Below are 15,922 nucleotides of genomic sequence, written 5' to 3'. Positions count from 1 at the left end.
ACTCATAGCTGACTACTTTCTCTCACAGTTTAAGGATTATTGAAAACAAACTTTCTCTTTTGCAGCCTTATGCAAAGTACATAAATGATCCCAATTGGTGACAGGTGCATCATTACTCTGTTATGTTCTATATGGACATTGCAGTGTGTCTTTCTTTATGGTGCCTGTAATCAGACATTAATTGTTTAACAAGGAATCATTAACCCCTTCACAGCTTTAGGACATCCCATGCCATTAAAAAAAACAGTGGGGTTTAACGACGTTAGGGCAGCATGGATTGTCTTGTAGTTCTAGTGTGAGCAGAGTTAAATCCCTGCTCACACCAGGGAGATACTAATTATCAATATATACTTGGAGCTCCCCTCTGTCAGCTGGGACCAAATGTAGTGGTCCCAGACTGCTAGATGAACTGCATGCAGTGCTCCAAATGAGAGCTGTATTTAATTATATTTAAATCACTGAGACTGTGCAATAGAGCTCAGCTTTGAAGATTCTAAACCTACCCCAGTCTAAGGGTCTCCCTATATGGCCACCCGCCTATAATTGACATTGTTCTTTACCAATTGTCCAGCACTGATCATTGTGTAATTGGTAGGGACAGCATGCAGGAGCTGCAGCATTATAGGTTGATCTCTTGCAGCAATCTTCCAGTGCAGATCACTCACAACTTACATCAGGAGAAGGAATGCTCCTGAGTTAGGGTTAGTGTTACAGTTATGACTAACGTTAGGGTAGAGTTACTGATAGGGTTAGCATCGGGTTAGGGTTAGTGTAGGGTTAGTGCAAGGCAAACTTTTTGCTATACTTTTGCATTCGGTGATTGTACAAATCACAGTTCTTGTGAATATAGGCCAATTAGCCTATGCCACACGGATGTATAACCAAGCAAACAACTAGCGTGATGACAAAATATGTTTGTTTGATTCAGTATTTTGAGTTCCGCCAGTAGCACCAAAAAAATAGAGATGATTGCTGGAAAAAGTTAGCTAGGGGACAACCACTAAATGTTCATTGTATTCTCAGTGAGAAGTGACCAATAGACAGGAAAAAAGTCTAGTTTATGATGGGTTCGGGTTAACGCTGGTTTAGGGTTAAGGATAGTGATGTCGCGAACATAAAATATTCGGTTCGCGAATGGCGAGGAGCTTGTATGGTCTTTTAGCACAGGTTGCAAATGGCATCGCTGTTGTCAGAGGCAGAAACACAAAAAAAATGCCACACTGCTGAGCTCTGCAATGATGGCATTCTGGTGGTGGCAACTGCATGCGTTGATTGGCGTGCTGTCTGGCTGACCCCGGGTGCTGATGCATGCTGTCTGACTGTACCACTAGCTCCTTGCGACGACCTCCCCCTGCTTCCAACTCGTCTCCTCCTCCTCCTCTCTGTCTCCCCATCTGAACTTTCCCCCTGTTCTTCTTCTGTTCTAGCAGGCACCCACGTGACATCCACGGACGCATCGTCATCATCAACCGCTTCACTTATATCTGACAACTCAGCAAAGGAAGCAGCAGCGGGTACAACATCATCATCATCACACCGTACGTGTGTAATGCTGCCTGACTGAGACATATCCCTGTTATCTACATCCTCTGGCAATAATGGTTGAGCATCACTCATTTCTTCCAACTGATGTGTAAATAACTCCTCTGACAGATCAAGTGAAGCGGCTGTGGTGCTAGTGTTGGTGGTGGCGGCAGGCGGGCGAGTGGTAACTTGAGAGGTGCCCGAAGCTAAGCTGCAGGAGGATGGTGCGTCAAGGTTCCGAGCGGAAGCTGTAGAAGATTGGGTGTCCTGTGTTAGCCAGTCAACTATTTCCTCAGAACTTTTCAAGTTCAGGGTACGTGGCCTCTGAACACTGGGCATTATTCTAGGGCCAAAGGGAATCACAGCACCACGACCCCGACGGTCCCTGCAGGGTGGCCTGCCTCTGCCTGTCATTTTTTTTTCGATTAGTGGTACTATGCGTGCAAGCTACTGTGACAACAGATATGAGTGGCACTGGTGTGACACTGTGCCCTGGCAGGCCCTGAAGTGCACACTCGTGAAGGAAACTGACTGCTATTATATTACAGTCCAAAAAGTTTAGTTTTTTTTAAATGCAAGCTATTGGGACACCAGATATGAGTGAGTGGTGGCACTGGGCAGGCCCTGAAACGCACACTCGTGAAGGAAACTGACTGCTATTATATTACAGTCCAAAAAGTTTAGTTTTTTTTAAATGCAAGCTATTGGGACACCAGATATGAGTGAGTGGTGGCACTGAGCAGGCCCTGAAACGCACACTCGTGAAGGAAACTGACTGCTATTATATTACAGTCCAAAAAGTGTATTTTTTTTAAAAGGCAAGCTATTGGGACACCAGATATGAGTGAGTGGTGGCACTGGGCAGGCCCTGAACCCCCCCCCCCCCCCCCCCCCGGTTGAAGGAAACTGACTGCTATTATATTACAGTCCAAAAAGCTTAGTTTTTTTTAAATGCAAGCTATTGGGACACCAGATATGAGGGAGTGGTGGCAGTGGGCAGGCCCTGAAACGCACACTAGTGAAGGAAACTGACTGCTATTATATTACAGTCCAAAAAGTTTTTTTTGTTAAATGCAAGCTATTGTGACACCAGATATGAGTGGTGGCACTGGGCAAGTGGGCACAGTATACGCTGTGAGCCTGACACACATGCTGGCAGACAACTAACTGCTATTCAATCTATTACAGTCAAAATTATTTTTATTTTTTTTTATTTTTTTTTAAATGTACACTACTGTTACACCAGATATGAGTTGCACTGGTGTGACACTGTGCCCTGGCAGGCCCTGAAACGCACACTCGTGAAGGAAACTGACTGCTATTATATTACAGTCCAAAAAGTTATTTTTTTTTTTTAAATGCAAGCTATTGTGACACCAGATATGAGTGGTGGCAATGGGCAAGTGGGCACAGTATACGCTGTGAGCCTGACACACAGGCTGGCAGGCAGGCAACTGCAATTACATTACACAGAAGAAAAAAAAGCAGACTGATGTTCTAGCCCTAAAAAGGGCTTTTTGCGGTGCTGTCCTTACAGCAGAGATCAGATGAGTCCTTCAGCACTGTAGTGGACACTGAATACACTAGCCTAGCTATCAATTTCCCTATCAAATCAGCAGCAGCTACACTGTCCCTACTCTCACTAAGAATGCAGCTTCACAATGAATGTAAAATGGATGCTGTCCAGGAGGTGGGAGGGTCTGGGAGGGAGGGTCTGCTGCTGATTGGCTGGAATGTGTCTGCTGACTGTGAGGTACAGGCAGGGTCAAAGTTTACTCAATGATGACGAATAGGGGGCGGACCGAACAGCGCATGTGTTCGCCGTCTGTGGCGAACGCGAACAAGTGATGTTCGCCAGGAACTATTCGCCAGCGAACAGTTCGGGACATCACTAGTTAGGGATAGTGCATATTTAAGATTAGGGTAAGGTTGGGTTAGATGTACAGTTAGAGTTTTAATGTTAGCATAAGGTTAGAGATAGTTGTACTTAATGTTGTGATGCATAAACATATAGAGTATTAAAAGACAGCCATTTGAAAAAATAATATATAATATACATAGGTGCTCTTAAATTCTTAAAATGCAGTGGAACAAACTCAGATATTTTCGGTTTTGTTTTGGTTCAGAAGTTGGACAAGTCTAAGTCTGTGTGACTGTTTTATATGAATTAGCATAACTCAGGGATGGGTTGCCATATAAAGCAACCTCTTGTAAAATCACTGACTGGGTCCCATAGAAACACTCTCCGAGACACATACACTCCCAAACAGACGCATGCACCAAAACACACAAATACAAACTATGAGACACACCGACACAAATATAAATATACCTTGACGCACACGGATACATTCTTAAACACGTCTTAATTCCCATTATGAAAGTGCTGGCCGTAGACTCCTAATGGCAGCCATGTCAGAGGGCAATATGCCACAGACTTGTGCACCGAAAGAAAAAAAAAATAATCGGTTCAGTCGAATATGTTCATCTAAAAAAAAAAAATGTTTAGAGCAATCTGAATTTTGTCCTGCCGGTATTTCAGGTAGATCCATTTGTTAATCTGAAATTATTCAGAATGGGAAAAAAACTTTTGGAGGTCAATGTGATTGGCACATTAGTTAAAGGACCACTATAGGCACCCAGACCACTTCAGCTCAATGAAGTGGTCTGGGTGCCAGGTCCCCCTAGTTTTAACCCTGCAGCGTCAAATAAGATCCCCATAGGAAAGCATTAAGTAATTAAGTAATGCTTTCCTATGGGCGGGTATGAATGCGCGCAACCTCTTGCCACGCATGTGCATTCGGATCCACTTGGGAGCTGGCGTTGGCGGGGGAGGAGAGGTTACCAGTGCAGAGGAAGCCCGACGCTGGATTAAGGTTAGTGGCTGAAGGGGGACCCCAACGTAGGGGAGCACTCCAAGAGACTATAGTGCCAGGAAAACGGGTTTGTTTACCTGGCATTATAGGATCCCTTTAATATTCCCCCTCTCTCCATGCTACAGGTGGGGTATATCTACTAACCAGTGAGCATGCACCGGCCTCCCCCCCCCCCTCCACCCCCCCATTTCATCACCCATGGACATCTGGTGGGGGCCTAAAATTAAATAATGGAAAGTGGACAGGTAGGTCCCTGGTATGGGCGGGCATCCTAGTGTTCCCTCCAGCCCCACCCTTTAGCAGGCATTGAAAAGAGACAACACTTTATGATAGCATGTCCCTCTGTTAAAATGGCAGTTAACTAAGCAATAAGCATTTCAGATTTTATGTGGAGCACTGAATACCATATTGCAAATTTGTGACTAAATGCGACTTTATAGATGTGGTGGAGACTTTTTTCTAATATTTGCCTAAATGTTGCAGTTTGGTACAACCACACAATTCACCACACTTGATTGTTTAGTGAATAAACCATTTTATTTTATTAAAGGAACGTATATATATAATTTATATATTTGTTTATTTTACTTTAAATGAATGGGCTCCATTTCTAAAATAAATACAAAGTTCTTTACTTCTTTACTTTATTTCTTTACTTTATTCTGGTGCCAGTAAAGAACTCCACTGCAGCTCAATCCTTCTAAAGTGAGATCAAATGCTGTGATCTGTGTTCAATCAAATTCTTCATATAGAGAATAAATGAGGACCAACAGTGAATGTGCAGCTATTGCCACAAGTGTTCAAACCAACACGTCTTCTCTTAAAGCATTGGATGGACACAGTGTCAGCCATCAAGATATTTTGCATGCTGACGCCAGACATCAAATAAAGTAAATAAATTAATCTCTTTCTGTTGGAAGCTCCTTGCAATTATTTGGCAACCACGTGTAGGCATGGATATTGCAAGCAAATTAATTTAAAATATCCCACAAGCAATACGATTTATTCGAGATTTGTATTAAAATACATCTAATAAGCAATATGGAATAAATAGTAGGATTGAAATAATTAGATACGAAAACAACAAAACAATACCCTTAATAGGAACGCAATAATGACAAAATGATACTGGTAATAATACATTATATCACTAGAGGGCATCTGCTATCTGTAATATGGTTAACTGCAAGGGAGCTACTTTGAAGACATACTCCAAATACAATTATCAGTCTCTATCAGTTATTTCAGTGGTTATTTAATTAGGAATTTATGTATTTTACAAATTATGTTGGTTTAACAACAAATGAGGTATTTTTTGCAATTTTCTGCCATCCTCTTTTCATTGGATGTAGTGTTGGATACAGTGTTGAGGAAATTTAACTTCCTCATTATTCCTTCAAAATAAGTATCTGGTATTTAAGATTCTGATATGTTAAATCGCATTAACCCTGTTTTTTTTTTCAGACAGCAGGATGAGTACCTGTCATTGCAATGGACGGCTATGCGAGTGAGTCCAAGGGGTTGAATCTTCTTTAGTCATTCAAAGATTTTGGACAAATTATAGACAAGTTAAACTTTACGGTGAAGATGCAATAATAAGAATCTTTCTATATTTGTTAAACTGCTTTAAACAGTTTGACAAAAAATAAAGGAACTACACCATATTGACTATAATATACTATGGAGGCATATTTCTTTAGAGGGACACTAGTCACCAGCTTAATATAGTTATTCTGGCGCCTACAGCCTGTCCCTACAGATCCCTGCAGATTTTTTAATGTACACACTGTCTTTTCAGAGAAAAGTCTGTGTTTACATTACTGCCTAGCAGTAGCGTAGCTATTGGAAAAGGGGGGTAGGGGATACAGGCGCACAATTATCAGAGAAGACACCTTCTCAGCTGATATATATTGGGGGAGAGAGGATACAGGCAGCAGCGGTGAGAGAGCGCTGACGTTCCTCACTACTCCCTCGCACCCTGCAGTGAAGCTGGAAGATGGAATATGGACCACAGGTATAGAGGTCACAACAACTCTCGCAAAGGTAGAGAAGCTGGATGGGCCTAAAAACCACAAAACTACAAAACATAACTGTACATACAAACACCTTCAAACACATGTACACCACTGTTTTTAAAGAGCAACAGTACATGCAAACATACAACTACATTTAAATTTCAACACTACACACAAATACATACAAACATTCAACAACAAAAAAAACATGCTTGAATTATTACCAGTTATTTTTTCTTTTGCTTTATGAAGTATTTATTCATAAAAATGGTAATGCACTTTATCAACAAATACTATAGTCTTTACATGTGTTGAATTAGCCTTACGACAAGATAAAAAGAGTGGATGGGGTGGTACATGGGGGGGCAAAATGATGCTGTTCCACAGGCAACTGTAAGTCTGGTTGCGCCACTGCTTCCTAAGGACACCTCTAGTGGCAGTCACTCAGACTGCCACCAGAGGTGCTTTAAGGGTAAGTGCTGCCCAGTGTGAAACACTGACGTTCTGCATGGAGACACTGAACATTCCCCAAAGAGATGCATTGATTCAATGCATCTCTATGAGGAGATGCTAATTGGCACAGTGTGATATTTTGCTGCTCATGCGCAATGCTCAATAGCCTCCCAATTCTCTTTAATGGGAAAGCATTGAATTGGCTGAGATGGTCAAATTTAAAGATCTCAACCACAAAGGCAGAGCAAGGCAGGGCCATCCATGACATGACTGGCATGGCACTGCAATAAAGGTGAGTAAAATAACTTTTTAACCAGAAGCAAGGGAGACCAGGGACCTAAAATGTGTTTGTAGAACTGTATGTGTGTGAAGGCTGCTGTGTGTGTGTTTGTTTGTGTGTGTGTGTGTGTGTGTGTGTGTGTGTGTGTGTAGCTGTGTGCCTATGTGTGACTGTAAATGTGTGTGTGTGTGTGTGTGTGTGTGTGACTAACTGAGTGTGTGACTGTCTGCCTCTGTCTGTGTGGTTGTGTGCCTATGTGTGACTGTGTGTGTGTTTTTTCGCACAGGGTGCCTAAAGGCCAAGGCCAGCCCTGGCTCGATCTATCCCAAAGTGCCCACATGGACATCCTGTTTTCCTCCTGTTTTGGAGGAAGCCGTTTATGGACCCCCAAGGCGGGCGGCTGTGAGAATATCAGGGACAGCAAGAGAGCTGTAATCCTCCTGCTCTGCTCCTTCTCGAGCCATCTACTGATGCCGGGAGCCGGAATCTGACGTCATATTCTGGCTCCCTGCATCGGTAGACATCACACATGTGAGCAGAGCATGAGGATTACAGCTCTCTCGCCACCACGTTCCCTCACAGCCACCCGCCTCACAGCAGCGCCACTGGACCCCAGGTACGGATCCATTCCAGCACTCCCAAAGTTAGGGAGGCTGGGTTAACAAATTAAAATAATAATATTAGTAATTTCTGAGTGTGTGTGAGAGAATGTGTGTGTATGTCTGTCAGTGAATTTGTATGTGTCTGTCTGTGAGTGTCTGTCACATCAGTGAGAGTCTGTGTTTGTCATTGAGTGTTTGCGTGCCTGTCAGTGAATGTGTGTATGTCAGTGGGTGTATCTGTCAGTGAATGTGTGTATGTCAAATCAGTGAGAGTCTGTGTCTGTCAGTGATGTGTGTGTGTGTGTGTGTGTGTCTGTTAGTAAGTGTCTGTATGCTAGTGAGTGCACGAGTCTCTGAGAGTGTGCTTGTGTCAGTGTGTGTCTGTCAGTGAACATGTGTGTTAGTTAAACAGTGTGTGAGACAATGACTGTCAGTGAGTGTATATCAGTGAGGGCATGTTGGCTGTTAGTCTGCCTATCCACACAGTCATCCCCACACCCTGCCCCCCACATTATTACCTTCCTACACCCTGCCCCCACACTGTCACCTACCAACACACTTCACCACCCCCCACACACACACACACTGCCACCTTCCTACACACTGCACCCCATATTTTCACCTTCCTACACACTGCCCTGCTATACTGTCACCTTCCTACACACTGTCCCCACTACTGTCTCCTTCCTACATACTGTCCCTCCCCTTCCAGCCCACAGGTAAGAGGCAGGGAGGGGGGTTAAGCCCAATTTAATTTAAACGGCTCACCCCCCAGCACTTATCCAAAAGTACATGCACTTCACAGACACTACTACATGCACATACACTAAATCCACTGCACAGACACTGTATCCATTAGACACACTGTATGCACCACAAACACTAGTTACACTATACAAACACAGACACTGCATCCACTACACACACACACACAATGTATTCAATACACACACTGCATACAATACAAATGACCTCAACAACATGGGAGAAGGGGGGAGAAAATACATGAAAAAGAGGGGAACAGAGACATGGATGGTGGTGGGGGGGGGAATGGATTCTTTAATCCATAGGGTAGATGAGAGCTGAACTAGTAGGCAGTAGGGGTCAGGTTGACTACCAATGCTTTAAGTAAATGTTATATGGTAGCTGATTGCAATGCACCATAACCATGATTGGTCAGATAATTTTACGTACCTTACACACGCTCACATAATTTATTAAATCCATTCCATGCAGCAAACAGTGATTGAGTAGGAATACAGTAGTATATTCATTTTGCATTACACTAGCTCAAAATTATTACTCTAATTATCTTGAAATAGTACTTATTAACACAAGGGGAATCATATGAGTAAATTTAATATAACATTTCATAAACTACTACGCCACCTGTTGTAAAAAATAAATTAATCATAACGCACATACGGATCTGTAAATTACAAACTTCTGTGGAAAAGGTCCAATCTAGAATGGAAAGAAATGTGCAGTTTTAAATAGATTTCTTCTAGATTGGATTGGATCCATAAAACCAACAATCTCAGTACAGGGGCAAAAACACCAAAAATTCAACCAGCTGGACATTATCTGATTGCCCAAAAATGCAAGCAGCTGGACATTCTGTTCAGCAGGCTGGATTGACATGCCAAAGATGACTGCTCCCAGTGACAAACTAGATGAATCTTTTGAGAATATGAGAAAATTAGTTGAAATCTGTCTGTTGTTACAGATACCTCCTGATTTTTTCTGGTCACTATAAACATGACCTTGACAAAATCAGACATTTGCTTAGTATCATTGACTGCTTGTGACCTACTGACCCATGGTGCTATTTTTAACTTTATGTAATTTAGAACTTTGACCATGTGTTTTCTCAGTTACACCTGATCGGCACAGGTTTACACCAATCCCTAATGCTATTGCTATTTTAAAATGGACACAGCCTATGCCAGTGATGGCAAACCTATGGGACGCATGCCACAAGTGGCACGCCGAGCCCTCTCTGTGGGCACGCAGCCATAGGGCGTCGGGGGATGGGGCTGCTGGCGCTGGTCGGCAGCAATGCAGAGTAGGCACCTGCCTGCCCAAACAGCAGACGCCTACTCTGCTTTCGTGTCGGGAGGACCTGGAGGCGCAGAGGGAGGGATCTGGGAAGCAGCTCTCCTGTCCTCCCACAAGTAATCTGTGTGGAGCGTTGCTGCGAGTTTCCATGGCAACGCTCCACACAGAAATGTGCAGGAGTACAGGAGAGCTGCAGCCAGGCACATACTTACCACCACCGGACCACCTGGGCTGGCTGTGTGTCTTTTATGTATCTTTACCATCCCCCCACACACAGCACCTCTACCCCCACACACACAGCACCCCCACACACACACACCGCACTCCTCCCCACACACAGCACCCCACCACACACAGCACCCCACCACACACTGCATCCCTACCCCCCCACACACACTGCACCCCTACTCCCACACACACAGGACTCCTCCCCACACAGCACCTCCCCCCACACAGCACCCCCAACGCATACAACACCCCCCCACACACACAGCATTCCTCTCCCCACACAGCACCCCCCACAAACACAACGCACTCCTCCCCCCCACACACAGCACCCCATACACCCGACATACACAGCACCCCCTACACACACACAGCACTCCTCACACACAGCACCCCACACACACACAGAAGCCCTCAGACAGACACACAGCACCCCTCACACACAGCACTCCACACACACTCTGCACTCGTACACACACAATCACATACTCTGCACCCCCCACGCATTATGTGTGTTTGTATTCAGCAGTCTGTATTTATTCAGCAATTTGTATGCAATTAGTAGTCTGTGTGTATTCAGCAGACTGTGTGTGTGTATTCAGCAGTTTGTGTGCATGTATTCAGCAGTCTGTGTGTACTCAGAATTATGTGTGTGTGTGTATTCAGCAGTCTGTCTGTATGTGCTTACAGCAGTCTTTATGTATTCAGCAGTTTGTGTGTGTGACGGACCGCCTGGCACTCCGACCGAGTGCCACCGCCAATCGATGCACCTCGTGTTCACCGAGAAATTCCAGCACTCCACCAGACACCATAAGCACTGCAGACCCCACTTCAATGCAGCTGCATCAGGGTCTCGCAATGCAGCTGCATCAGGGTCTCGCCGTCCTTCACCCACCCTGGATCCAAGACTGGGATCCAGCTTCCAGTGGGCAGACGTCTTCTACTCCAAGAGAGCGTAGCAGGAACAGCTCTTATAAGAGCTAGTGATTATAATTCCTGGGGAGTATAGTGATATAGCAATCCCCAGGATAAATACAGCCATTTCCCCCACACATGAGATGAGACTCTATGTTGAGGGTAAGAAGGAACATCATTTTAATGGAGGCACACTGGCCTTTTATCCAAGTTTCCCAACAAGGGTGACATCCAGGTGGACCTTTTTGGGCACAGGGACACAAAGTGAATAAACCAATAAGAACAGAGTCATACAGTGAGACACTCCCATACACAAACAATAGAATCCCTCCTCTGTGCTTGGGAGATAATTGAATCAGGAACTGTACTAATCTAACCCAATTATCTCCAAGCACAGAAAAACATAAAAATTTTATAAAACCCCAAAAAGTACCTTAAGAACACATAACCCCCCATAATTACATCCCCTGATAGCCCTGATCTGAGTGAACAACATATCTAAAAATCACCCAGATCGGTTCAGGGGTTCAGCAGTCTGTGACTGTATTCATCAGTCCGTGTGTATGTATTGTATGTATGTACTGCATTTGTTGGAGATACTAATAAATATTAGCGTAATTGTATCTATTATTTATAGCATTATTTAAAATTTGTATCATTGAACTCTCTGTTGTTGTGTTCTTTTAAAACAAAAGATGTTAATTAGTTCGGACTCAAAAAGGTTCACCATCACTGGCCTATACCTTAGCTAAAAAGACGACTGAATGGCAGTGTTTTTGAGTGCTTCTTGCAGGAAAAAAAGGATATGTAAGATTACAGTATCTAAAATGGGCATTATTATCAGTTGATCCAAAGAATCCTATTGCCACTTTTTAAAAGTCTAAAAAGATTTTTCTTTTTACAGCTCTATGGCAAATTGTTACTTTTTTGTGTTAATCTATATATGCAGTGCATTGAGAAAGTGTTCATAATCTTTTTTTACATTTTTATAAACCCCTCCAGTCAGTACTTCTATGTGTCTCATTCACCTCCCTGGCCCCTTCAGGTGTCTCATTAACCCCCCCCCCCCCCTTCCATGACCTCATTAACACCAGCACCTCTCTGTGTCTCAATAATGCCCCAAGCCCCTCCATATGTAGCACTAATCCCCCAATTTCCCATGCATCTTATAAACCCCCCCAACCGCCTCAATGTTTCTCATTAACCCCCAATCCACTCCATGTGTCTCATTCACACCTACCTTCCCTCCATGGTCTCATATACCCACCAGCCCCTCCATGTGCCTCATTAACGCCTCCCAAACTCTCTAGGTGTCTCATTTACCTTCCCCCCAGACCCTCTGTGTATCTCATTCACCCCCCCCCCCAGTTTCTCCATGTGTCTCATTCCACCCCAGCCCCATCTATGTATCTCACTCACACACATCTAGCCACTGCATGTGTCTCATTTACCTTCCCAGCACTTCCATGTATTTCATTAAAAACCCCAACGCCTTTATGTGTCTCAATTTCCCTCCAGCCCCTCCATTTATCTCATTCGCACACACCCTCAGCCCCCCTCCCATTTCTTATTGTAGAGTGACTGAGCTGCAGATCGCAGTAGAGGAGCTTCTGTTCCTCTCCCCGGTCTGACAGGGAGTGTTTCTGTGCTCTCTGTGAGCACTTCCTGTCAGACCACGTAGGGTAACAGAAGCTCCTCCATTTGTGCCCCCCTCCTGCTGGTCACCTTCAGGCTAGTGCACCATAGGTGGGCGCACACTGGCCCAAAGGTATGGAAGGCCAGTCCGGCCCTGATGGCACACCCCTAATGCGTGCCCCCCACCGCCCCCTAATACGCCGCTGCATCCTACTGCATACTACAGTCGTTTAAATAAAATGTTTTCCCATCAAGCTACACTAAATACCAGATTTGTGACACCATTGCATATATATTGTTGAGGATTATGTCATACTTATGACATAAGTATTCATACCCTTAAAGGGATACTATAGGCACCCAGACCACTTCATCTCAATGATGTGGTCTGGGTATCATATCTCTGCAGTTTTGTCCCTGCAAATCATTGTTGTACTGCAGAATGTCTATGTTTACATTGCAGGATTTAAATGCTTCTAGTGGCTCTCACTTTCTATTGAAATCCAATGGTCTCACATAGACGTAGCACTGCATTTTGCCACGCCTGCGCAATGGCCTGCCAATGCTTTCATGTGGGAATGCATTTGATTGGCTGAGATTATCAAGCTCAATGATCTCAGAGAAGTTAACAGCTTTTTAATCCTTCATGTGATGACCTGGGGCCTAACATTTAACATTTGTATTCATTGTGCAATAGTGTTCCTTTAACTCAGTACTTTGTAGAAACACCTTTAGCAATGATTTTAACCTCAAGTATTTTTCGGTATGATGCAACAAGCTTTGCATACCTGGATTTGGGTTGTTTCTGCCATTTTTCTTCGTAGATACTCTTAAGCTCTGTCAAGATGGATGGGGACCATCGGTGGACAGCCATTTTCAGGTCTCTCCAGAGATGTCTGACTGGGTTCATGTCCTGGCTCTGTCTGGACCACTCAAGGCCCTTAGCCACCCTTGCATTGTATTGGCTGTGTGCCTCAGACTGGGCTAACTTTTGGCCCAGTCTGAGGTCCAGAGTGCTCTGGATCCGATTTCCATACACACTTGTATTCCTAAAGTAATAATGTGCATGTCCCTAGTTTTATATAGGTGCCACCCCTTTCCTATAAATGTAAAGAAATAATGCTCTTTACCTTACTTTTTCCTGTAACAAGGCTCACTCTGAGCTGTTCACCTCTCCACTTCTACAGCGTCACGCAGGAGGCATGGCCTTCTCCAGTATGGTCCAATCCAGTGCTCATCATGGAAGAGTATTGGGGAATGGGGAACTGATGTTCATGCATGATGAGCACTTTGTGCGCATCCAATTCTTTATAGGTTAGGTTAGAGGAAGCATCTCTAAAGGCCATATTGGTGGAGTGTTGAAGTGATGGTTGTCTTTCTACCTGTTTTGTCCAGTTTGGCTGAGTGGACAGCTCTATGTACTGGTTGTTCCAAACGTCTTCCATCTAAGAATGGTGGAGGCCGCTGTGCTCTTGTGAACCTTCAAAACAGCTGAAATATTTTTGTATCATTCCCCAGATCTGTTCCTCAACACAATCATGTTTCTGAGCTCTGCATGCAGTTCCTTTGACCTTATTGCTTGGTTTTTGCTCTGATAAATATTTACAGCTTTGAGATCTGATATAGACAGGTGTGTGCCTTTCAAATCATGTCAGTCAGTTGCATTTGCCACAAAAAGACTCCAATCAAAGTGTAGGAACATCTTGTAAAATGAGATGTAAATGAGTTAAATTTGCCACAGCAAAGGGACTGAATACTTATATTAATGTGATCTTTCAGTTTTTTCTTTTTAATAAATGTGCAAAGTTTTAAAAAAAAATCTGATTTTGTTCTTTATCATTATGGGGTATTGAGTATAGATTGATGTGACAATCACAAAAAATGTGTGCAGCGAGTTTCACTATAAATATATCCAGCCACAGATCCGGGGCCATTGCAGGCCTTTGTGTTAAAGGGGGACCCAGGAGACTCTCTGCTTCCTCCTCCGCTGGGTCTTTATCTCATGAGCCCCAGTTGTCAGAGCGTGGTAACCCACGACAACTCTCTGATACCACATAGTGACAAGACTCACGACATGGGTCTGCTGTCAGCACATATGATGGAGTTAAAAATGTGGAACCTCTGCAGTACCAGAGGACCACCGGGGGATGTGGTGTCCCCTTTCACGGCCACAGATATAGGCAGGGGGAGCTCAAATGCAGTTGCAAATAAAAACAATGATAAAATATAATATAAACTGCTCCTGTCTCATCCCCAGAACACAGCCACCCCCCCCCCCCCCCACTTAACAGTTGCACACACACTGCATCCCTTACACACCCACTGCCTCCTCTACACACACTACAATTATATCACGTACACACACTGCATCCCTTATACACACGTACAAATGTATTTAAATCTATTTAGGTGCTATTAAAGTATGTGTAAATCTCCTGGGTCTTTTTCTACGCTTTGAAGATCTAATTTTATCACAAATTAGTGTTAGAACATGATAGGATCATATAAACATTTTTAAATATAAATGTAAAGTACAGAATATCACATAGGTCATTATATGTCAATTGGACAAAGCCACGAGAATGCTACTCAAAGAGCTAATATTACAGATAACATTAATTTAAAAAGGACAAATCATTAACATTAATAATAGAATTACAAAGTGTTTTAGTACCATACTACAAAAATGTAATGTGTGATATATCTTTAGACTTCTGTCCCAATAAAGTAAGCCTCATATAACCTTCACGACGTACATCCTCTGCCCTTACGTTTGACTTTGTGAGGACACTTATGTTTAGATTTAATGTCACTTTTCGTTTTTTCCATGTGGTGTTCATTATCATATTTAAGAGAGTGGTAATTAAACTCAGTTATGCCACAATCCATTCCATGCATTCTTACATTCTTCCTTTAAGATGGAACTTCCAGCAATAGCATTGTAGGCATGTGTAACAGTGTGCCTTACCCAGAAGTGTTAAATGTCAGACTAATTGGGGATGAGACCTTTATATACCTAACCAAAACTGAACAGTATTGTTATAAATGCTCAAATTAAATAGGCTAGGTTAGGATGTCATAAATTAAACACAGGCACATACATACATATTCCCCGTGTTTCAATTAATATGTCATTAACTGGAATAGACAAAACCGAGCAAATATAAACTAAAATTGATTTTAAAAAGTTTGAAAACTTTTTTTAAATCAGTTTTATTTTTTTCTGTTTTGTTATGTTAATGGTATTTTACTTGAAACATGGGAAATATGTATGTGGTAACATGGGAATTACATATGTATGTTTGCAGGTTTAAGCACGATACAGACTTAAAGCATTCC

The sequence above is a fragment of the Pelobates fuscus genome, chromosome 7 (genome assembly GCF_036172605.1).
Source record: "Pelobates fuscus isolate aPelFus1 chromosome 7, aPelFus1.pri, whole genome shotgun sequence".
NCBI classification, from domain to species: domain Eukaryota; kingdom Metazoa; phylum Chordata; class Amphibia; order Anura; family Pelobatidae; genus Pelobates; species Pelobates fuscus.
The sequence above is the reverse complement of the archived record's forward strand: the minus strand, read 5'-3'. Positions refer to the sequence as shown.